Raw genomic sequence first — 23,111 nt, forward strand, 5'->3', positions numbered from 1 at the left:
TAAGGATCACCACTTTTATGAGGTGATTGGTTCGGTCTCCATGGATCTCTCTCTTCAATGTTGCATGGCAACATTTTCCAAGGTATTCCCTTTAAAGACGTGTGTCTAGTCCCCCTTGTGAAGTGGCCGAACCCCTTCCCTTCTTAATTTGTCCCATCAATTCCATCCAATCCTTCCTTCATTTCTCATGCAAGACAAAAGGAAATCAAAAGTAGTTTGAATTGTGGCGGCAAAAATGAAAGAGTGGAATAACTACTTTTTAAATTTTTCAATTCAGACAAACTAAATGCTATTCATGAATACAAACCAAATGACTTCATTAGTAATTATGTATGCAACATTGGTGACACCAAACTTAGTTTGTGACCATGTGGTGTAAAGAGAGTTGATTAAGGCTCTAAGATTGGCATGATATGATTAGTGTACGTGCCCCTCTTAGTGTGCCCAGAACACCAAACTTGTTGTCCACTATGTGTTGCATACAAAGATATACTGGTGCACGAAAATTACAATCACACTTTGTAATTCCACACAACTAACCAGCAAGTGCACTAGGTCGTCCAAGTAATACCTTACATAAATAAGGGTCGATCCCACGGAGATTGCCGGATTGAAGCAAGCTATGGTTATCTTATTATTCTTAGTCAGGATATCAATAGTGGTTCTTAGTTTTAATTACGAAGAGTAAAAGTGCATGAATTAAATGATACTTGTTATGCAATAATGGAGAACGGGTTGAGGTTTTGGAGATGCTCTGTCTTCTGAAGTTCTGCTTTCCTACCGTCTTCTTCTTCACGCACGTAGGTCTCCTTCCATGGCAAGCTGTATGTTGGTGGATCACCATTGTCAATGGCTACCAGCCGTCCTCTCAATGAAAAGGGTCCATGTACATGGCTAATCATCTGTTGGTTCTCACTAATGTTGGAATAAGATCCATTGATCCTTTTGTACACTGTCACTGCGCCTAGCTGATGAGCGGATGATTTGTATACTTTTTGGCATTGTTTTTAGTATGTTTTTGATATGATCTAGTTAGTTTTTAGTATATTTCTATTAGTTTTTAGTTAAAATTCACTTTTCTGGACTTTACTATGAGTTTGTGTGTTTTTCTGTGATTTCAGGTATTTTCTGGCTGAAATTGAGGGACCTGAGCAAAAATCTGATCCAGAGACCAAAAAGGACTGCAGATGCTGTTGGATTCTGACCTCCCTGCACTCGAAGCGGATTTTCTGGAGCTACCGAAGCCCAATTGGCGCGCTCTCAACGGCGTTGGAAAGTAGACATCCTGGGCTTTCCAGCAATATATGATAGTCCATACTTTGCCCAAGATTTGATGGCCCAAACCGGCGTTCAAAGTCACCTCAAGAAATCCCAGCGTTAAACGCTGGAACTGGCACCCAAATGGGAGTTAAACGCCCAAACTGGCACCAAGGCTGGCGTTTAACTCCAAGAAGAGTCTCTACACGAAATTTGCTTCATTGCTCAGCCCAAGCACACACCAAGTGGGCCCAGAAGAGGATTTTTATGTCATTTACTCATTTCTGTACACCTTAGGCTACTAGTTTCTTATAAGTAGGACCTTTTACTATTGTATTAGGAATCTTTGGATTGTTTTTGATCCTTTGATCATCTTTGGACATCTAGTTCTTAGATCATTTGGGGGCTGGCCATTCGGCCATGCCTAGACCTTGTTCTTATGTATTTTCAACGGTGGAGTTTCTACACACCATAGATTAAGGTGTGGAGCTCTGCTGTACCTCGAGTATTAATGCAATTACTATTGTTCTTCCATTCAATTCCACTTGTTCTTTTACCAAGATATCACTTGTTCTTCAACATGATGAAGGTGATGATTGACGCCCATCACCATTCTCACCTATGAACAAGGTGACTGACAACCATTCTTGTTCTACAAGCATCTGAGGCTTAGTGAATATCTCTTGGATTTCTGATTGCATGATGCATGGTTGATCGCCTGACAACCGAGTGCTCGCCTGACAAACGAGCCAACCATTCCGTGAGATCAGAGTCTTCGTGGTATAGGCAAGAACTGATGGCAGCATTCAAGAGAATCCGGAAGGTCTAACCTTGTCTGTGGTATTCTGAGTAGGATTCAATGACTGAATGACTGTGACGTGCTTCAAACTCCTAGCAGGCTAGGGCGTTAGTGACAGACGCAAAAGTATCAATGGATATTATTCCGGCCTGAACGAGAACCGACAGCTGAATTCCGCTATGCCGTGACAGGACATATGCAATCGCTTTCACTGAGAGGATGGGAGGTAGCTGCTGACAACAGTGAGACCCTACACAAGCTTGCCATGGAAAGGAGTAAGAAAGGATTGGATGAAGGCAGCAGGAAAGCAGAGAGACGGAAGGGAAGGCATCTTCATACGCTTGTCTGAAGCTCTTACACCAATGATATACATAAGTATCACTATCTTTATCTTCTATGTTATTTTCGTTCATCATCATATACATTTGAGTTTGCCTGACTAAGATTTACAAGATGACCATAGCTTGCTTCAATGCTAACAATCTCCGTGGGATCGACCCTTACTCACGTAAGGTTTATTACTTGGACGACCCAGTGCACTTGCTGGTTAGTTGTGCGAAGTTGTGTAATGCCATGGTATTGAGCCACCAAGTTCTTGGAGTTCATGACCAGGGATTATTTGAGTTGTGAAAAAGTATTGTTCACAATTTCGCGCACCAAGTTTTTGGCGCCGTTGCCGGGGATTGTTCAAGTTTTGAGCAAGCTTTTGGTAACATGAGTGCCAAGATCCGGCAACAACATCAAGTTTTTGGTGTTATTGCCCGGGATTGTTTAGGCTGGACAACTGACGGTTCATCTTGTTGCTTAGATTAGGTATTATTTTTTTTCGAAATTCTTGAAGATGAATTCTAGAGTTTCATGATGATTTGTTGAAATCTGGTTGGCTGAGAAGCCATGTCTAATCTGATTGGACCGAGGTTTCAACTTATCACCACAAGAGCTTGTTGATTCTCATCAATTTTGCTCTTGGAGCAGTGATCTGCTAAGGCTTGGCTGACCCTCGGTCATGTCTAGTGTTTTGGACCGAAGCTTTCTTTGAAAGCTTGGCTGGCTGTGAAGCCATGTCTAATTCCTGGACCGGAGTCTTAGACTAGCATTGCACTGATTCCTGGAATTCTCATTAAGAATTTTGATACCTTTTCCCACTTAATTTTCAAAAATCACAAAAAAAATTACAAATTCATAAAAAAACCAAAAATATTTGATGCTTAAGTCTAGTGTCTCATCTTAAGTTTGGTGTCAAATGCATGTTTTCGTTATATTTTTCGAATCCATGCATATATTTCTTTGTTTTGATCTTTGAATTCTATTGACTTGAAGTATTTTGTATGTCTCATATGCATTTTCATATTGTTAGTGTCAGTAGTACACAAACTGCTAAGTTTGGTGTCTTGCATGCATTGTTATTTGATTCTTGTCACATTTTGATTATTAAAAAAATCCAAAAATATTTTTAATTTGTGTCTTTTCAAGTCAATAGTACAAAGAATTGAAGATTCAGAACATACTGCAGAGGAATTATACAGAAAAAGCTGAGCATTCAAAAATGCCCAGTGAAGAAGGCAGACTGGCGTTTAAACGCCAGCCAGGGCACCTGGTTGGGCGTTTAACGCCCAAAGAGGTAGCATTTTGGGCGTTAAACGCCAGAATGTATACCATTCTGGGCGTTTAACGCCAGGATGGTGCTAGGGGGAAGATTTTGTTTTCAAATCAATTTTTTTTTAGTTTTTCAAAATCAAATCTTTTTCAAATCAAATCTTTTCAATCAAATGTTTTCAAAATCAATTTCTTTCCTTTTTAAAAGATACTTACTAACAATTAATGATTTGATTGAACATCTCAAAATTGTTGCCTTTTCTGTTGAGAAAGGTTTTATGTTTGAATCATATCTTTTCTTGTTAGGCAAGTTATTAATTTTTAAAATCAAATCTTTTTCAAATTGTTTTCAAATTACATCTTTTAAAATTGTTTTCAAATCATATCTTCTCAATCACATCTCTTTGACCATAACTTTTCAATCATATCTTCTCAACCACATCTTTTTCAAAATAGTTTTCAATCAAATCTTTTTTGATGTCTAATTTCAAAATCTTTTTTTCGAAAATCACTTGATTTCTTTCCCACTTTTGTTTTCGAAAATCAATTAGTGTTCTTCAAAAATGTTTTCAAAATTTTATAATTAATTTTCGAAAATTACCCCCCCTTTCTTCTTCATATCCTTCTATTTATGGAGTATCACTCCTTCTTAATGCACAATTCGAACTATATCTGATCAAGTTCGAATTCTCCTTTTTCTTTCTTCTATTTTTCTTTTCCTCTGACACCTAAAGGAATCTCTATACTGTGACATAGAGGATTCCACACTTTCTTGTTCTCTTCTCTTTCATATGAGCAGGAGCAGAGACAAAGGCATTCTTGTTGAGGCTGATCCTGAACCTGAAAGGACCTTGAAGAGAAAGCTAAGAGAAGCCAAAACACAACTCTCTTTAGAGCACCTGACCGAATTCTTCAAGGAAGAAGAACAAATGGCAACCGAAAACAACAACAATGCCAACAATGCAAGGAAGCTGCTTGGTGACTTTACTGCACCTACTCCTGATTTCTATGGGAGAAGCATCTCTATCCCTGCCATTGGAGCAAACAACTTTGAGCTTAAGTCTCAATTAGTTTCTCTAATGCAACAGAATTGCAAGTTTCATGGACTTCCAATGGAAGATCCTCATCAGTTTTTAGCTGAGTTCTTGCAAATCTGTGACACAGTCAAGACTAATGGGGTTAACCCTGAGGTCTATAGACTGATGCTATTCCCTTTTACTATAAGAGACAGAGCTAGAATATGGTTGGATTCTCAACCTAAAGAAAGCCTGGACTCTTGGGAAAAGCTAGTCAATGCCTTCTTGGCAAAGTTCTTTCCACCACAAAGATGGAGTAAGCTTAGAGTGGAAGTCCAAACCTTCAGACAGAAGGATGGAGAATCCCTCTATGAAGCTTGGGAAAGATACAAACAATTAATCAGAAAATGTCCTTCTGACATGCTTTCTGAATGGAGCATCATAGGTATTTTCTATGATGGTCTCTCTGAACTATCCAAGATGTCTTTGGATAGCTCTGCTGGAGGATCTCTTCATCTGAAGAAGACGCCTACTGAAGCTCAAGAACTGATTGAAATGGTTGCAAATAACCAATTCATGTACACTTCTGAAAGGAATCCTGTGAACAATGGGACTAGTCAGAAGAAAGGAGTTCTTGAAATTGACACTCTGAATGCCATTTTGGCTCAGAATAAAATATTGACTCAACAAGTCAATCTGATTTCTCAAAGTCTGTCTGGAATGCAAAATGCACCAAACAGTACTAAGGATGTTTCATCTGAGGAAGAAGCTTATGATCCTGAGAACCCTTCAATGGAAGAGGTAAATTACCTGGGAGAACCCTATGGTAACACCTATAATTCTTCATGGAGAAATCACCCAAATCTCTCATGGAAGAATCAAGAGAGTCCTCAACAAGGTTTCAATAATAATGGTGGAAGAAACAGGTTTAACAATGGTAAACCTTTTCCATCATCTTCTCAGCAACAGATAGAGAGCTCTAAGCAGAATACCTCTGACTTAGCAACCATGGTCTCTGATCTAATCAAAACCACTCAAAGTTTCATGACTGAAACTAGATCCTCCATTAGGAATTTGGAAGGACAAGTGGGTCAGCTGAGCAAGAAAATTACTGAACTTCCCCCAAGCACTCTCCCAAGTAACACTGAAGAAAATCCAAAAGGAGAGTGCAAAGCCATAAATATGGCCGAATTCTGGGAGGAAGAAGAGGCAGTGAACGCCACTGAGGAAGGCCTCACTGGACGTCCACTGGCCTCCAATGAGTTCCCCAATGAGGAACCTTGGGAATCTGAGGCTCAAACTGAGACCATAGAGATTCCCTTGGACTTACTACTGCCTTTCATGAGCTCTGATGAGTATTCTTCCTCTGAAGAGGATGAGTATGTCACTGAAGAGCAAGTTGCTAAATACCTTGGGGCAATCATGAAGCTAAATGACAGGTTATTTGGAAATGAGACTTGGGAGGATGAACCCCCTTTGCTCATCAAAGAACTGGATAACTTGTCTAGGCAGCAATTGCCTCAAAAGAGGCAGGATCCTGGGAAGTTTTCTATACCTTGTACCATAGGCACCATGACCTTCAAGAAGGCCTTGTGTGACTTGGGGTCAAGTGTAAACCTCATGCCCCTCTCTGTAGTGGAGAAATTAGGGATCTTTGAGGTGCAAGCTGCAAAAATCTCACTAGAGATGGCAGACAACTCAAGAAAACAAGCCTATGGACTTGTAGAGGATGTTCTGGTTAAGGTTGAAGACCATTACATTCCTACTGATTTCATAGTCCTAGAGACTGGGAAGTGCATGGATGAATCCATCATCCTTGGCAGACCCTTCCTAGCCACAGCAAAGGCTGTGATTGATGTGATAGAGGAGAGTTGATCATTCAAGTGAATGAAGAATCCTTGGTGTTTAAGGCCCAAGGATATCCCTCTGTCATCATGGAGAAGAAGCATGAAGAGCTTCTCTCAAAACAGAGCCAAACAGAGCCCCCACAGTCAGACTCTAAGTTTGGTGTTGGGAGGCCACAATCAAACTCTAAGTTTGGTGTTGAACCCCCACATTCAAACTCTAAGTTTGGTGTTGGGAAGTTCCAACACGGTTCTGAGCATTTCTGAGGCTCCATGAGAGTCCTCTGTCAAGCTAATGACATTAAAGAAGCGCTTGTTGGGAGGCAACCCAATGTTTTATAGTTAACTATTTTCTTTTGTTATTTTATCTTTTTTGTAGGTTGATGATCATAAGAAGTCACAAAAACAATGAAAAAAAAAAAGCAAAAACAGAATGAAAAACAGGAAGAAAAACAGCACACCCTGGAGAAGAAGAAGCTGGCGTTCAAACGCCAGTAATGCTAGCTGTTGGGCGTTTAACGCCCAGTCTGGCACCATTCTGGGCGTTTAACGCCAGAAAGGGGCACCAGACTGGCGTTAAACGCCAGTAAAGGGCAAAAACCTGGCGTTAAACGCCAGGAATGGGCACCAGCCCGGCGTTTAACGCCAGAAAAGGCTCAAAACGTGGATTTTGATGCCATTTGGTGCAAGAATGCCTTTTCCTTGACACTACAGGATCTGTGGACCCCACAGGACCCTACCATCACTCTCTCTCTTCTTCCCCCATTCACCAATCACCTCAACACCTCTTCCCCAAAAACCCCTCACCTATCAAATCCCATCTTTCTCTTCACCACTCACATCCATCCTTCATAAAACCCCACCAACCTCACCCTTCAAATTCAAACCACTTTCCCTCCCAAACCCACCCTCAAATGGCCGAACCCTCATCCCCCTCTTTCCTATATAAACCCCTCTTTACCCCTTCATTTTCCCACTACCTAAACACCACTTCTCCCCCTCCTTGACCGAATACACTACCATCTCCCTCTTCCTCATTTCTTCTTCTTCTACTCTCTTCTTTTTTCTTTTACTCGAGGACGAGCAAACATTTTAAGTTTGGTGTGGTGAAAGCGTTGCTTTTTCGTTTTTCCATAACCATTTATGGCATCCAAGGCCGGAGAAACCTCTAGAAAGAGGAAAGGGAAGGCAAAGGCTTCCACCTCCGAGTCATGGGAGATGGATAGATTCCTCTCAAGGGTGCATCAAGACCACTTCTATGAAGTTGTGGCCTTGAAGAAGGTGATCCCCGAAGTCCCCTTTTCACTCAAAAAGGGTGAATATCCGGAGATCCGCCATGAGATCCGAAGAAGAGGTTGGGAAGTACTTACCAACCCCATTCAACAAGTCGGAATCTTGATGGTTCAAGAGTTCTATGCCAATGCATGGATCACCAAGAACCATGACCAAAGTGTGAACCCGGATCCAAAGAATTATCTTACTATGGTTCGGGGGAAATACTTGGATTTTAGTCCGGAAAGTGTGAGGGTGGCGTTCAACTTGCCTATGATGCAAGGAGATGAGCATCCTTACACTAGAAGGGTCAACTTTGATCAAAGGTTGGACCAAGTCCTCACAGTCATATGTGAAGAGGGCGCACAATGGAAGCAAGATTCAAGAGGAAAGCCGGTCCAATTGAGAAGGCATGACCTCAAACCCGTGGCTAGAGGATGGTTAGAGTTCATACAACGCTCAATCATTCCCACTAGCAACCGGTCCGAAGTTACCATAGACCGGGCTATCATGATCCATAGCATCATGATTGGAGAAGAAATAGAGGTTCATGAGGTTATAGCCCAAGAACTCTATAGGGTGGCGGACAAGACCTCTACCTTGGCAAGGTTAGCCTTTCCTCACCTCATTTGTCACCTCTGTTATTCAGTGGGAGTTGACATAGAGGGAGACATCACCATTGATGAGGACAAGCCCATCACTAAGAAAAGGATGGAGTACACAAGAGATCCCACTCATCATGAGATCCCTGAGATTCCTCAAGGGATGAATTTTCCTCCACAAGACTATTGGGGGCAACTAAACACCTCCCTAGGAGAGTTGAGTTCCAATATGGGACAACTAAGGGTGGAGCACCAAGAACACTCCATTCTCCTCCATGAAATTAGAGAAGAACAAAAAATCATGAGAGAGGAGCAACAAAGGCAAGGAAGAGACATTGAGGAGCTCAAGCACTCCATAGGACCTTCAAAAGCAAGGAAGAGCCGCCATCACTGAGGTGGACCCATTCCTTGATTTCCTTGTTCTTTATTCCTTTGTTTTTCGAATTTTAGTGCTTTATGTTATCCATGCTTGTGTCTTATGATCATTAGTGTCTTAGTGTCTATGCCTTAAAGTTATGAATGTCCTATGAATCCATCACCTTTCTTGAATAAAAATGTGCTTAATTGAAAAAGGAAGAATTGCATGAATTTTGAATTTTATAATAGTTTAATTATTTTGATGTGGTGGCAATATTTTTGTTCTCTGAATGTATGCTTAAACAGTGCATATGTATCTTGAATTTGTGGTTCATGAATGTTGGCTCTTGAAAGAATGATGAAAAAGAAGACATGTTATTGAGGATCTGAAAAATCAATAAAATGATTCTTGAAGCAAGAAAAAGCATTGCTATTCAAAAAAAAAAAAACCGAAAAAAAAAAGAGAAAAAAAAAAAGAAAACGAAAAAAAAAATAATAAGAGTTGTGATCCAAGGCAAATAAGAGTGTGCTTAAGAACCCTGGACACCTCTAATTGGGGACTTTAGCAAAGCTAAGTCACAATCTGAAAAGGTTCACCCAATTATGTGTCTGTGGCATGTATGTATCCGATGGTAATACTGGAAAGACAGAGTGCTTTGGGCCACAGCCAAGACTCAATAAATAGCTATGTTCAAGAATCATCATACTTTACTAGGAGAATCATTAACACTATCTGGATTCTAAGTTCCTAAAGAAGCCAACCATTCTGAATTTCAAAGGATAGATTGAGATGCCAAAATTGTTCAGAGACAAAAAGTTAAAAGCCCCGCTCATCTAATTAATACTGATCTTCATAGATGTTTTTGGAGTTCATTGCATATTCTCTTCTTTTTATCCTATTTGATTTTCAGTTGCTTGGGGACAAGCAACAATTTAAGTTTGGTGTTGTGATGAGCGGATGATTTGTATACTTTTTGGCATTGTTTTTAGTATGTTTTTGATATGATCTAGTTAGTTTTTAGTATATTTCTATTAGTTTTAGTTAAAATTCACTTTTCTGGACTTTACTATGAGTTTGTGTGTTTTTCTGTGATTTCAGGTATTTTCTGGCTGAAATTGAGGGACCTGAGCAAAAATCTGATCCAGAGACCAAAAGGACTGCAGATGCTGTTGGATTCTGACCTCCCTGCACTCGAAGCGGATTTTCTGGAGCTACAGAAGCCCAATTGGCGCGCTCTCAACGGCGTTGGAAAGTAGACATCCTGGGCTTTCCAGCAATATATGATAGTCCATACTTTGCCCAAGATTTGATGGCCCAAACCGGCGTTCAAAGTCACCTCAAGAAATCCCAGCGTTAAACGCTGGAACTGGCACCCAAATGGGAGTTAAACGCCCAAACTGGCACCAAGGCTGGCGTTTAACTCCAAGAAGAGTCTCTACACGAAATTTGCTTCATTGCTCAGCCCAAGCACACACCAAGTGGGCCCGGAAGAGGATTTTTATGTCATTTACTCATTTCTGTACACCTTAGGCTACTAGTTTCTTATAAGTAGGACCTTTTACTATTGTATTAGGAATCTTTGGATTGTTTTTGATCCTTTGATCATCTTTGGACATCTAGTTCTTAGATCATTTGGGGGCTGGCCATTCGGCCATGCCTAGACCTTGTTCTTATGTATTTTCAACGGTGGAGTTTCTACACACCATAGATTAAGGTGTGGAGCTCTGCTGTACCTCGAGTATTAATGCAATTACTATTGTTCTTCCATTCAATTCCACTTGTTCTTTTACCAAGATATCACTTGTTCTTCAACATGATGAAGGTGATGATTGACGCCCATCACCATTCTCACCTATGAACAAGGTGACTGACAACCATTCTTGTTCTACAAGCATCTGAGGCTTAGTGAATATCTCTTGGATTTCTGATTGCATGATGCATGGTTGATCGCCTGACAACCGAGTGCTCGCCTGACAAACGAGCCAACCATTCCGTGAGATCAGAGTCTTCGTGGTATAGGCAAGAACTGATGGCAGCATTCAAGAGAATCCGGAAGGTCTAACCTTGTCTGTGGTATTCTGAGTAGGATTCAATGACTGAATGACTGTGACGTGCTTCAAACTCCTAGCAGGCTAGGGCGTTAGTGACAGACGCAAAAGTATCAATGGATATTATTCCGGCCTGAACGAGAACCGACAGCTGAATTCCGCTATGCCGTGACAGGACATATGCAATCGCTTTCACTGAGAGGATGGGAGGTAGCTGCTGACAACAGTGAGACCCTACACAAGCTTGCCATGGAAAGGAGTAAGAAAGGATTGGATGAAGGCAGCAGGAAAGCAGAGAGACGGAAGGGAAGGCATCTTCATACGCTTGTCTGAAGCTCTTACACCAATGATATACATAAGTATCACTATCTTTATCTTCTATGTTATTTTCGTTCATCATCATATACATTTGAGTTTGCCTGACTAAGATTTACAAGATGACCATAGCTTGCTTCAATGCTAACAATCTCCGTGGGATCGACCCTTACTCACGTAAGGTTTATTACTTGGACGACCCAGTGCACTTGCTGGTTAGTTGTGCGAAGTTGTGTAATGCCATGGTATTGAGCCACCAAGTTCTTGGAGTTCATGACCAGGGATTATTTGAGTTGTGAAAAAGTATTGTTCACAATTTCGCGCACCACTAGCATTCATGAGTTTGAAGCTCGTCACAGTCATCCCTTCCTGGATCCTACTCGGAATACCACAGATAAGGTTTAGACTTTTCGGATCTCAGGAATGCTGCCAATTGTTTCTAGCTTATACCACAAAGACTCTTATCTCAAGAAATTGAAGGCTCTGTTGTCAGGAGAGGCAATCAAACGCATGGACCAGGAACCCAAGAGATATACATTCAATCTAAGGTAGAACGAAAGTGGTTGTTAGGCACGTATTCATAGATTAAGAATGGTGATGAGTGTCACGGATCATCACATTCATCATGTTGAAGTGTGAATGAATATCTTAGAATAGGAACAAGCGTGATTAAATAGAAAACAGAAATAATTGCATTAATCCATCGAGACACAGCAGAGCTCCTCACCCCCAACCATGGGGTTTAGAGACTCATGCCGTCAAAGATACAAATTCAGATGTAAAATGTGATGAGGTACAAAATAAATCTCTAAAAGTAGTTTTTATACTCAAATAGTAACCTAGGTTTTCAGAAAATGAGTAAACTAAGATAGATAGTACAGAAATCCACTTCCGGGGCCCACTTGGTGTGTGTTGGGGCTGAGCATTGAAGCTTTCACGTGTAGAGGCCTTCTTTGGAGTTGAACGTCAGTTTGTAACTTGTTTCTAGCGTTTGACTCTAGCTTGCAACTTGTTTCTGGCGTTTAACGCCAGAATAGGGCAGAAAGCTGGCGTTAAACGCCAGTTTGCGTCATCTAAACTCAGGCGAAGTATGGACTATTATATATTGCTAGAAAGCCCTGGATGTCTACTTTCCAACGCAATTGAGAGTACGCCATTTAGGTTTCTGTAGCTCCCAAAATTTCATTTCGAGTGCAGGGAGGTCAGAATCCAACAGCATCAGCAGTTCTTTATCAGCCTCTGAATCAGATTTTTGCTCAGGTCCCTCAATTTCAGCCAGAAAATACCTAAAATCATAGAAAAACATACACACTCATAGCAAATTCCAGTAATGTAATTTTTGCATAAAAACTAATACAAATATACTAAAAAGTAGCTAGATCCTACTAAAAACCATATAAAATTACCCCCCAAAAGTGTATAAAATATCCGCTCATCACAACACCAAACTTAAACTGTTGCTTGTGTCCAAGCAACTAGATAAACAAAATAGGATAGCACAAAGATCAAGAGGCAATCTCAAGAGTTTTACATGAAGCTCAATTCTAATTAGATGAGCGGGACTAGTAGCTTTTTGCTTCTGAACAGTTTTGGCATCTCACTTCATCCCTTGAAGTTTAGAATGATTGGCATCCATAGGAACTCAGAATTCAGATAGTGTTATTGATTCTCCTAGTTTAGTATGTTGATTCTTGAACACAGCTGCTTTATGAGGCTTGGCCGTAGCCCTAAGCACTTTGCCTTCTAGTATTACCACCGGATACATAAATGCCACAGACACATAACTGGGTGAACCTTTTTAGATTGTGACTCAGCTTTACTAAAGTCCCCAATTATAGGTGTCCAAAGTTCTTAAGGACACTCTTTGGATTACGACTTTAACCACTCAGTCTCAAGCTTTTCACTTGGACCTGCATGCCACAAGCACATGGTTAGGGACAGCTTGATTCAGCCGCTTAGGCCAGGATTTTATTCCTTTGGCCCTCCTATCCCATAATGCTCAAAGCGTTGAATCCTCTTTTTACCCTTGCCTTTTGGTTTAAAGGATTATTAGCTTTTTCTGCTTGCTTTTCTTTTTCTTTTGCGCCAAATTTTTTTTATATTCACTGATTTTTCTTGCTTCAAGAATCAATTTTATGATTTTTTAGATTATCAATAACATTTTTCTTTTTCATCATTCTTTCAAAAGCCAACAGTTTTAACATTCATAAACAACAAGATAAAAAATATGCACTATTTAAGCATTCTTTCATAAAACAAAAGTGTTGCCACCACATATAACTAATTTGAATTTTTCTTATTAAGAACTCGAAAAAGTTGCCTCTTTATTCTAAAAATATCTGTTATTTCATTCATGTTTAATGATGATGAGAAAAATAAATTATAGCTTACTTGGAGATGATAAAAATAAAAATAAAAAATACTAACTACTACTCATATGACTCCTAAAATAGATCTCTAATAGCAGAAGTTATCACAGAGTTAAGATTAGGACTCAACAACCTCTATTTTGGGAGATGGATGCTCCTTCAATCTATGGGGTGTCTGGTCCTTCAAGAGACAGCTTCTGGCGCTTCAGCTCTTGTAGCTCACGCCCTTACTTCTCCTGTTCCCTAAGCAGTTTGCAAAGTATGCTATTTTGATTCTACTGTTCTTTCTTAAGTTGATCCATAGCTTCTTGCAGCTTGATGACAGATGCTTCTACGCGGGTCCAACAGTCAATCTGAGGGATTTCTGGGAGGAACTCCTGCGCCCTCCTTTTGATGGAGTTATCTTGCACTTGTTGTCCTTCCATTGATTTTTTTTGTGATTGGTTGGTCGACTGAGATATACTCATCTACTCCAATCTTTACCCTGGCATCTTTACATAGCAGAGAAATCAAGTTTGGGTAGGCCAATTTGGCTTTAGTGGAGTTCTTATTTGCAATTGTGTAAAGCTCACAAGAAATCAGATGATGAACCTCCACTTCGTTTCCCAGCATAATGCAATGGACCATTACTACTCTTTTGACAGTGACCTCAGAGCGGTTGCTGGTGGGCAGTATGGAACGCCCAATAAAATCCAGCCAGCCTCTAGCAACTGGTTTGAGATCCCCTCTCTTGAGTTGATTTGGGACACCCTTTGTGTTGGTTATCCACTTGGCTCCAGGGATGCATATGTCCTCTAGAACTTGGTCCAAGTGCTTTTCTACTCTCATGATGCACGAAAACTTGTCTCTCAACAAATCTTCCTTCGGCAAGTATACCGAATTTGTCGTCAAGTAAAAGCTCACAATAGAGTGAGGTCGAATCCACAGGGAATAACGGATTAAGCAATCAATGGTTAATTGATTATTCTAGTTAGACAAATCAGTAAGGAGTGATGAGCAACAGGAAAAGTAAATAGCACAAAAGTAAAGAAAGAGATAAAGTGCAGAAAAGTAAAATGGCAAGAAAAGTAAATATAAGAACTAAAAATAAAATGAACATTGGGATCAAGAGATATTGTAATCCTCCAGATCAAGTTCATTCTCATCTCTTCCTCAATCAATGCATTCATTGATCTCCTTGGCAATCTTAAGTGATTGGATCCCAATTCCTTGGCAATCCAATCTCTCTAAACTTGAACAATTGCCCAATTCCTTGATTTAATTGCTCATGGGAAGATATGAAGTATGGTCACTGATTATACCACACACATTCATAGATCAAAGTATTGGTAGGATTAAATGTCACAATATCCATCCAACCCCCAACCTAATCCAATGTGAGAGAGTATTTCTAGCATGATTTCTTCATTCCTCTTCCAAGGTTAAGAGGAAATCCAAGTATGAGCAATTTCTCTTCCGAGACAATTACCCAATTGGATGAAGATCGAAAGCTCTCTAGTAAAATCAAGAGAAAAGAAAGAAGAAAAAGAATAAGAACTACAATTGATCCATTGAATCACAATAGAGCTCTCTAACCCAATGAAAAGAGTTAGTTGATCATTGCTCTACCAAAATAGAAAAGAAAGAAAGTGCAGAAAAGTAAAGATGAAGATTAAAACTAAAATTGAAACTTCAAAATTCATAAATGAAAAACTAAGGCCTTTATATAGGCTCTCCTAAAATGAAATTAAAAGCAAATTACAATTAAATGAAAATTCCTATTCTAGATACTTCTTGTGGCCTTGATTAGTTGACACTTGTGGGCTTGCTTGCTTGAGGTTGGGTGGTCCATGAAAGAGAAGTGAATCAAGTTGAGGTCCAGGTGCTAATGTTAGTGCTACCGTTAGCCACACTAACGCTACAAGTGTGGCGTTAGTGCTGAAGTTAGTGTGGCTAATGTTACACTTGCTACCCAGTTGGTATTCTTGGGGCTTAAAAGATGCCTAGTGTTTGTGCTCCATTTTCATACCCACTATAGAGTATTATATATCTTTGAAAAGCTCCGAATGTCAGCTTTCTAAAGCAATTGGAATCACCTCAATTAGAACTCTGTAACTCAGGTTATGCTCCATTGAAGTGGACTAGGTCGCTGACATAGTCGCTGGCATTATTGGAAAAAGTGAGTGCCAATAACGTCAGCATTCAGGGGATTAATATTGCCAGGTTCTGGAGCTTAAACTTACTGTCCACCCCATACTATTATATATTGTTGAAAAGCCCTGGATGTATACTTTCCAACGCCTTTGAAAGTGCAGCATTTGGAGCTCTACAGATCGAGTTACACTTCTTGGAAAGTGAAGAGGTCAGCTGGCCTTACTACAGGTTGATACCATGTTCATCTTTGCACTTTCGGGGCAGGTTTTCTCCCTCAAATTTAGTGTCCACTATGTAGTGCCATATATGCGTGGAAAGCTTTGAAATCCTACTTTCCAATTCTATTGAAATCACCTCATTTGGAGCTTTGTGGCTCAAGTTATTCTTGTTTGAAGAAGGCATGGTCAGGCTGCTAGGTGAGATTTTGCCCACACGTTATTGGAAAAAGTGAGTGCCAATAACGTCAGCATTTAGGGGATTAATATTACCAGGTTCAGGAGCTCAAACTTACTGTCCATCCCATACTATTATATATTGTTAGAAAGCCCTGGATGTATACTTTCCAACGCTTTTAGAAGCGCATCATTTAGAGCTTTATAGCTCGAGTTACACTTCTTGGAAAGAGAAGAGGTCAGCTGGCCTTACTACAGGTTGATACCATGTTCATCTTTGCACTTTCGGGGCAGGTTTTCTCCCTCAAATTTAGTGTCCACCATGTAGTGCCATATATGCATGGAAAGCTCTAAAATCCTACTTTCCAATGCCATTGGAATTACCTCATTCGAAGCTTTGTGGCTCAAGTTATTCTTGTTTGAAGAAGGCATGGTCAGGCTGCCAGGTGAGATTTTGCCCACGCGTTATTGGAAAAAGTGAGTGCCAATAACGTCAACGTTCAGGGGATTAATATTGCCAAGTTCTGGAGCTCAAACTTACTGTCCACCCCATACTATTATATATTGTTGGAAAGCCCTGGATATCTACTTTCAAATGCCTTTGGAAGCGCATCATTTATAGCTCTAAAGCTCGAGTTACACTTCTTGGAAAGTGAAGAGGTCAGTTGGCCTTACTACAGGTTGATGCCATGTTCATCTTTGCACTTTCGGGGCAGGTTTTCTCCCTCAAATTTAGTGTCCACCATGTAGTGCCATATATGCATGGAAAGCTCTGAAATCCTACTTTCCAATGCCATTGGAATCACCTCTTTCGAAGCTTTGTGGCTCAAGTTATTCTTGTTTGAAGAAGGCATTGTCAGGCTGCCAGGTGAGATTTTGCCCACGTTAGTGTCCACATTAGTGTAAATAACGTGGCTACACTAACGTGGCCACTAACGTAGGCCTTCTTTGCTTCGCAAACGTTAGTGGTGTTTACTTTCTCCAGTAACTTTCACAGCTGCCTCCTTTCTTCCACGTTAATACCCATGTTAGTGGCACTAACGTGGGTGTTCTTGGCTTCGCAAACGTTAGTGGCGTTCACTTTTTCCACTAACATTGGAGTTCCCCTTTCCTTCCACGTTAGTTCCCACGTTAATGTAAATAACATGAAAACTAACGTGGGTCTTCTTGTCCTTCGCTAACGTTAGTGGTGTTTACTTTTACCACTAATGTTCCAATCTTTTCTTCCTTCCACGTTAATGCCATTAACTTTCTCACTAACGTTGGGGCATCTCTTTTCTTCCACGTTAATGGCACTAACGAAGCCACTAACGTGGCTCTTCTCTGCTTCTTGTTACCTGAAATCAATCAAACAAAGTGCATCAAAGTCATGCTCTTAATCATGAGATCATGCATCATCCATTTTATCATTCAATTCATGCATAATTCTCATGAAATCATTCAAAATTCACAATGTTTGCTTGAATCATGGTATGATTGCATTTTCAACCAAATACTTACTTATTTCCTAAGAAAATGCATGAAACCAACCTAAAGCATACAAAAAATGGCTAGTAAAATTAGCCAAGATGCCCTGGCATCATCTCACTATTCTCTTATTAAAGGATTCTGGGTCATCTTGTAGTTGAGGCAGCTTGAAGACCTCTCTTATTATGTCCAAGTCGAAGTAAATAATCTTCCCTCTGACCATGGTTTGAAAGGTATAGAAAGCGGTTCTAGTCATTCTTTGCCTCTCTGTTTGCCACAAATTTGAGTAGAATTCCTGAACCATGTCTCTACCCACATTTGTCTCAGGATTAGCTAGAATTTTACAGCCTCTGTTTCGAATCTGCTCTTGGATCTCCGGATATTCATCTTCTTTCAGATCGAATTTAACTTTCGGGATCACTGATCTTAGACCCATTATTTTGTGGTAATGGTCCGAATGTTCCTTGGTTAAAAACCTCTCTTGATTCCAAAGTGATTTTGGATTATTCTCTTTCTTACTTCTTGAAGTGGTTTGTTTTTCCTTAGGAGCCATGATCTTAGTGAGTCTTAGCTCAGTGATCACGCAAAACACACCAAACTTAGAGATTTGCTTGTCCTCAAGCAAAAGAAAGAAAAGGAGAGGAGAAGGAGGAGAGCCAAATTCGAATTGTGGAGGAGAGAGGTTGGTCGTATATGAGTTTAAAAGGAAGGGGTGGGTTCGAAAATTTTTAAAAAAGATATGATAGAAGATATGATTTGTAAAAGATAAGTATGAAATGCAAAAGATATAATTTTAAAATTGAAAAGATATGAGAGAATTTTGAAAAAGATAAAACTAAATTGTAAAAGATAGTATGATGAGTTGAAAAAGATTTGAAAAGATATTAGAAAGATAGATGTGTTTTGAAAAAGATTTGAAAAGAAATTAAAAAGATATATTAATTTTGAAAAAGATTTGAAAAGAAGAAAAGATATTTAGGATTAAGAGTTATTTTTTAAATTGAAATTGAAAGATGAGGATTTGTAATATGTTTATGCAAGAAATTATGGATGAAAACATGAAAAATAAAAAAAAAATTGAGTTGGAAAGCAAAACTACCTCCCCTCCACGTTCCTGGCGTTAAACGCCCAACTGTCGCCCGTTTTGGGCGTTTAACGCCCAACTGTAGCTTGTTTTGGGCGTTTAACGCCCAGTTGTTGCTTGTTTTAGGCGTTTAACGCCCAGCCAGGTAAGAAAGCCTTTGTCACTGATGCAAGGGCATCTTGGCCAGTTTCACTGACCTTTTCTTTACTGTTTTTAGGGTAGTTGATGAGCGGATAATTTGTACACTTTTTGGCATTGTTTTTAGTATATTTTTAGTATGATCTAGTTAGTTTTTAGTATATTTTTATTAGTTTTTAGTTAAAATTCACTTTTCTGGACTTTACTATGAGTTTGTGTGTTTTTCTGTGATTTCAGGTATTTTCTGGCTGAAATTGAAGGTTCTGAGCAAAAATCTGATTCAGAGACTGAAAAGGACTGCAGATGCTGTTGGATTCTGACCTCCCTGCACTCGAAGTGGATTTTCTGGAGCTACAGAAGCCCAATTGGCGCGCTCTCAACGGCGTTGGAAAGTAGACATCCTGGGCTTTTCATCAATATATGATAGTCCATACTTTACCCAAGATTTGATGGCCCAAACCGGCGTTCAAAATCACCTCAAGAAATTCCAGCGTTAAACGCCGGAACTGGCACCCAAATGGGAGTTAAACGCCCAAACTGGCATAAAAGCTGGCGTTTAACTCCAAGACAAGTCTCTACACGAAAATGCTTCATTGCTCAGCCCAAGCACACACCAAGTGGGCCCGGAAGTGGATTTTTTATGTCATTTACTCACCTTTGTACACCTTAGGCTACTAGTTTTCTATAAGTAGGACCTTTTACTATTGTATTGAGACATCTGGGTAGCTATCTTCTAATTTTATGCTATCTTAGATCATTTGGGAGGCTGGCCATTCGGCCATGCCTAGACCTTGTTCTTATGTATTTTCAACGGTGGAGTTTCTACACACCATAGATTAAGGTGTGGAGCTCTGCTGTACCTCGAGTATTAATGCAATTACTATTGTTCTTCTATTCAATTCCGCTTGTTCTTTGTCCAAGATATCACTTGTTCTTCAACTTGATGAAGGTGATGATTGTCACGAATCATCACCATTCTCACTCATGAACAAGGTGACTGACAACCATTCTTGTTCTACAAGCATATGAGGCTTAGTGAATATCTCTTGGATTTCTGATTGCATGATGCATGGTTGATCGCCTGACAACCGAGTGCTCGCCTGACAAACGAGCCAGCCATTCCGTGAGATCAGAGTCTTCGTGGTATAGGCAAGAACTGATGGCGGCATTCAAGAGAATCCGGAAGGTCTAACCTTGTCTGTGGTATTCTGAGTAGGATTCAATGATTGAATGACTGTGACGTGCTTCAAACTCCTGAAGGCGGGGCGTTAGTGACAGACGCAAAAGAATCACTGGATTCTATTCCGGCCTGATTGAGAACCGACAGATGATTTGCCTATGCTGTGACAGAGCATCAGGGACGTATTTTCAATGAGAGGATGGGAGGTAGCCACTGACAACGGTGAAACCCTACACGAGCTTGCCATGGAAAGGAGTAAGAAGGATTGGATGAAGACAGTAGGAAAGCAGAGAGACGGAAGGGAAGGCATCTTCATACGCTTGTCTGAAGCTCTTACACCAATGATATACATAAGTATCTCTATCTTTATCTTTATGCTTTATTCGTTTATCACTATACCCAATTGAGTCTGCCTGACTGAGATTTACAAGGTGACCATAGCTTGCTTCATACCACCAATCTCCGTGGCATCGACCCTTACTCGCGTAAGGTTTATTACTTGGACGACCCAGTGCACTTGCTGGTTAGTTGTGCGAAGTTGTGTTTATGCCATGGTATTGAGCACCAAGTTCTTGGAGCCATTACTAGGGATTGTTTATGTTTTGAAAAGTATTGATCACAATTTCGTGCACCAGTAGTTTCATGCATTTCCATAGGAAATAAGCTAGTTTTGGGTAGGTATTCACTTACACCTTGATTCAAGCATACATTGTGCATTTTACATGATTTCATGAGGATTTTTGCATGAATTTAGTGACAATTGGTATGTTGCATTACCCATGACTTGGACTAGAACTTTGATGCACTCTATTGCTTGATTTCAGGACCAAAGGAAGCAAGGAGGAACCACTTAGCAGTCACGTTAATTTAATTAACGTAGCCACTAACGTGGAGGTAACCTGCAAAGTTAATGAGAAAAGTGATTGCCAATAACGCTCTCGAAGCCATCATTGCCCACGTTAAGAGTCACGTTAACTAAGTTAACGTGAGCTCTAACGTGAAGAAAGGACTTTAAGCCAACTTAGTGACACTTAACATTATCACTAACGTTGGCCAATGATCATAAGTGGCCACGTTAGAGTCCACGTTAACTTGGTTAACGTGGCCTCTAACGTCAATAAAGCGAAGGAAGCCAACGTTAGTGATGTTCAACATTGTCACTAACGTTGACCTAAGGTGCAATGTGCCACATTAACTTCCACGTTAACTTGGTTAACGTGGGAGCTAACGTGAGAGGCAAGAATGGTCGACAACGTTAGTGACACCCAACATTGTCACTAACGTTGGAAGCAACCACAAAACCCCAAGGAGCCACGTTAACTTCTACGTTAACCTAGTTAACGTGGAAGCTAACGGCAATGAGTGAAAGATGAGCCAACGTTAGTGATACTCAACATTATCACTAACGTTGGAAATGGTTTGCAAAGCCACGTTAGAAGCCACGTTAACCTAGTTAATGTGGACTCTAACGAGAATAGGGGCATATTGGAACGTTAGTGACAATGTTGAGTGTCACTAACGTTCTCGAAGATTGGCACACCTACGTTAAAAGACCCACGTTAACTAAGTTAACGTGGACTCTAACGTAGGAAAGGGGAGGCTCTCAACGTTATTGGGAAAGTTGAGTCCCAATAACGTGTGCGAAGGACAAAGAGGCAACGTTAGTGGCAACGTTTATGCCACTAACGTTGAGGTTAACGTAGCCTTTACTTGGGTAAGAAACGTTAGTGAAAAAGTTGAATGACACTAACGTTTTCGAACCCATTTTCTCACTGAATGTTAACACCTCTAACGTCCTGAGCTAAAGTCTCTGCCCACTTCACACTTTCTCTCTGCAAGTAAAACCAAGCCCAAATGAAGAAAAAAACTGCTTCAAACTCAAGATCCAAAGGCCCAAGACTTAACGAACCAACTAGAAGCTGAGAAGAGTAGTATATATAGGAGTAGCTTTGAATTATTAGAGAGTTCTGGAGGTTGAAGGGAGAGCACTACTCTCTGTATTTTACTCTGTTTTTCTAGTTCATTGATGTATTCTCCATCTTTATTTTCATTTTCTAGAGCTATGAACAACTAAATCCCTTTCATTGGGTTAGGGAGCTCTGTTGTAATTTGATGGATCAATACTAGTTTTCATTATTCTTCTTCTCTCTTTTCTCTTGATTTTACTTGAAAGCTTTCGATCTTCATCCCATTGGGTAGTTATCTTGGAAAAGGAGCTATTCAAACTTGGATCTCTTCTGAGCCTTGAAAGAGGAATGAAGAGATCAAGCTAGAAATGTTTTCTCATCCTGGACCAAATTGGGTTTGGATGGATATGTGACTATAATCCTCTCAATACTTGATTTGGTAAATGCATGTGGTATAATCAGTGACCACACTTCATCTCTTCTCATGAGCAATTGACCAAGGAATTGGCTATTGATCAAGATTTGAGAGATTGAATTGCAAGAAATTGTAATTCAATCAATTAAGATTGCCAAGGAGATCAATGAGTGCATTGATTGAGGAAGAGATGAAAATGACTTGATCCGGAGAATTTCAACATCTCCTATGCCCAATGAACTCCCCAAATTCTGATCTAACCCATTCTCTTAATTTCTGCGTTTATGTTCATGAGCAAACACCCCATTCCCATTTACAATTCTGCAATTTAATTTCAGTCATCTAATTCAGCTCTTTAATTCTAGCATTTACTTTTCATGTTATTTACATTACTGCCATTTTATTTTTTGCAACTCTCAACCCAAATTCTGAATTAGCTCAACTAGAATATTCTTCTAATTAAAGTTGCTTGATCAATCAATCCCTGTGGGATTCGACCTCACTCTATTGTGAGTTTTTACTTGACGACAAATTCGGTACACTTGCCGAAGGAAATTTGTTGAGAGACAATTTCCACCTGCATCAGTCACTGGTCATTTTTCTAAATGCCCAGGATGCTGTAAGTCTAGCGTTAAACACCCAGAATGGTACCATTCTGCCATTTAACGCCCAGAAAGGTATCCTTACTGGCGTTAAATGCCCAAAATGATGCCCATTCTGGCGTTTAACGCCCAAAAGTGCCTCTTACTGGCATTTTTGTGCCAGTGAGCTTCTTTTCTCTGCTCTCTGCTCTGAACTCTTCTGTAACTCTGTGAACTCCTGTAAATGAGAATTAATTCTGATGATAATTTATTAAACTCCTATAATTATTATTTAAATGACAAATAAACTACAGTAATGGCTGGGTTACCTCCCAGCA

At 40.0% G+C, this 23,111-nt stretch overlaps 1 non-coding gene across 1 annotated transcript; it reads right to left on the reverse strand.

Moving 5' to 3' along the window:
• Positions 1 to 4,986: 4,986 nt before the first annotated feature.
• On the reverse strand, positions 4,987 to 5,094 carry LOC130953744 (small nucleolar RNA R71). Its single transcript, XR_009075906.1, has one exon. It is a non-coding gene; the product is annotated as a small nucleolar RNA R71 (small nucleolar RNA).
• Between the last annotated feature and the right edge of the window lie 18,017 nt (positions 5,095 to 23,111).

The sequence above is a fragment of the Arachis stenosperma genome, chromosome 9 (assembly GCF_014773155.1).
Source record: "Arachis stenosperma cultivar V10309 chromosome 9, arast.V10309.gnm1.PFL2, whole genome shotgun sequence".
NCBI lineage: Eukaryota > Viridiplantae > Streptophyta > Magnoliopsida > Fabales > Fabaceae > Arachis > Arachis stenosperma.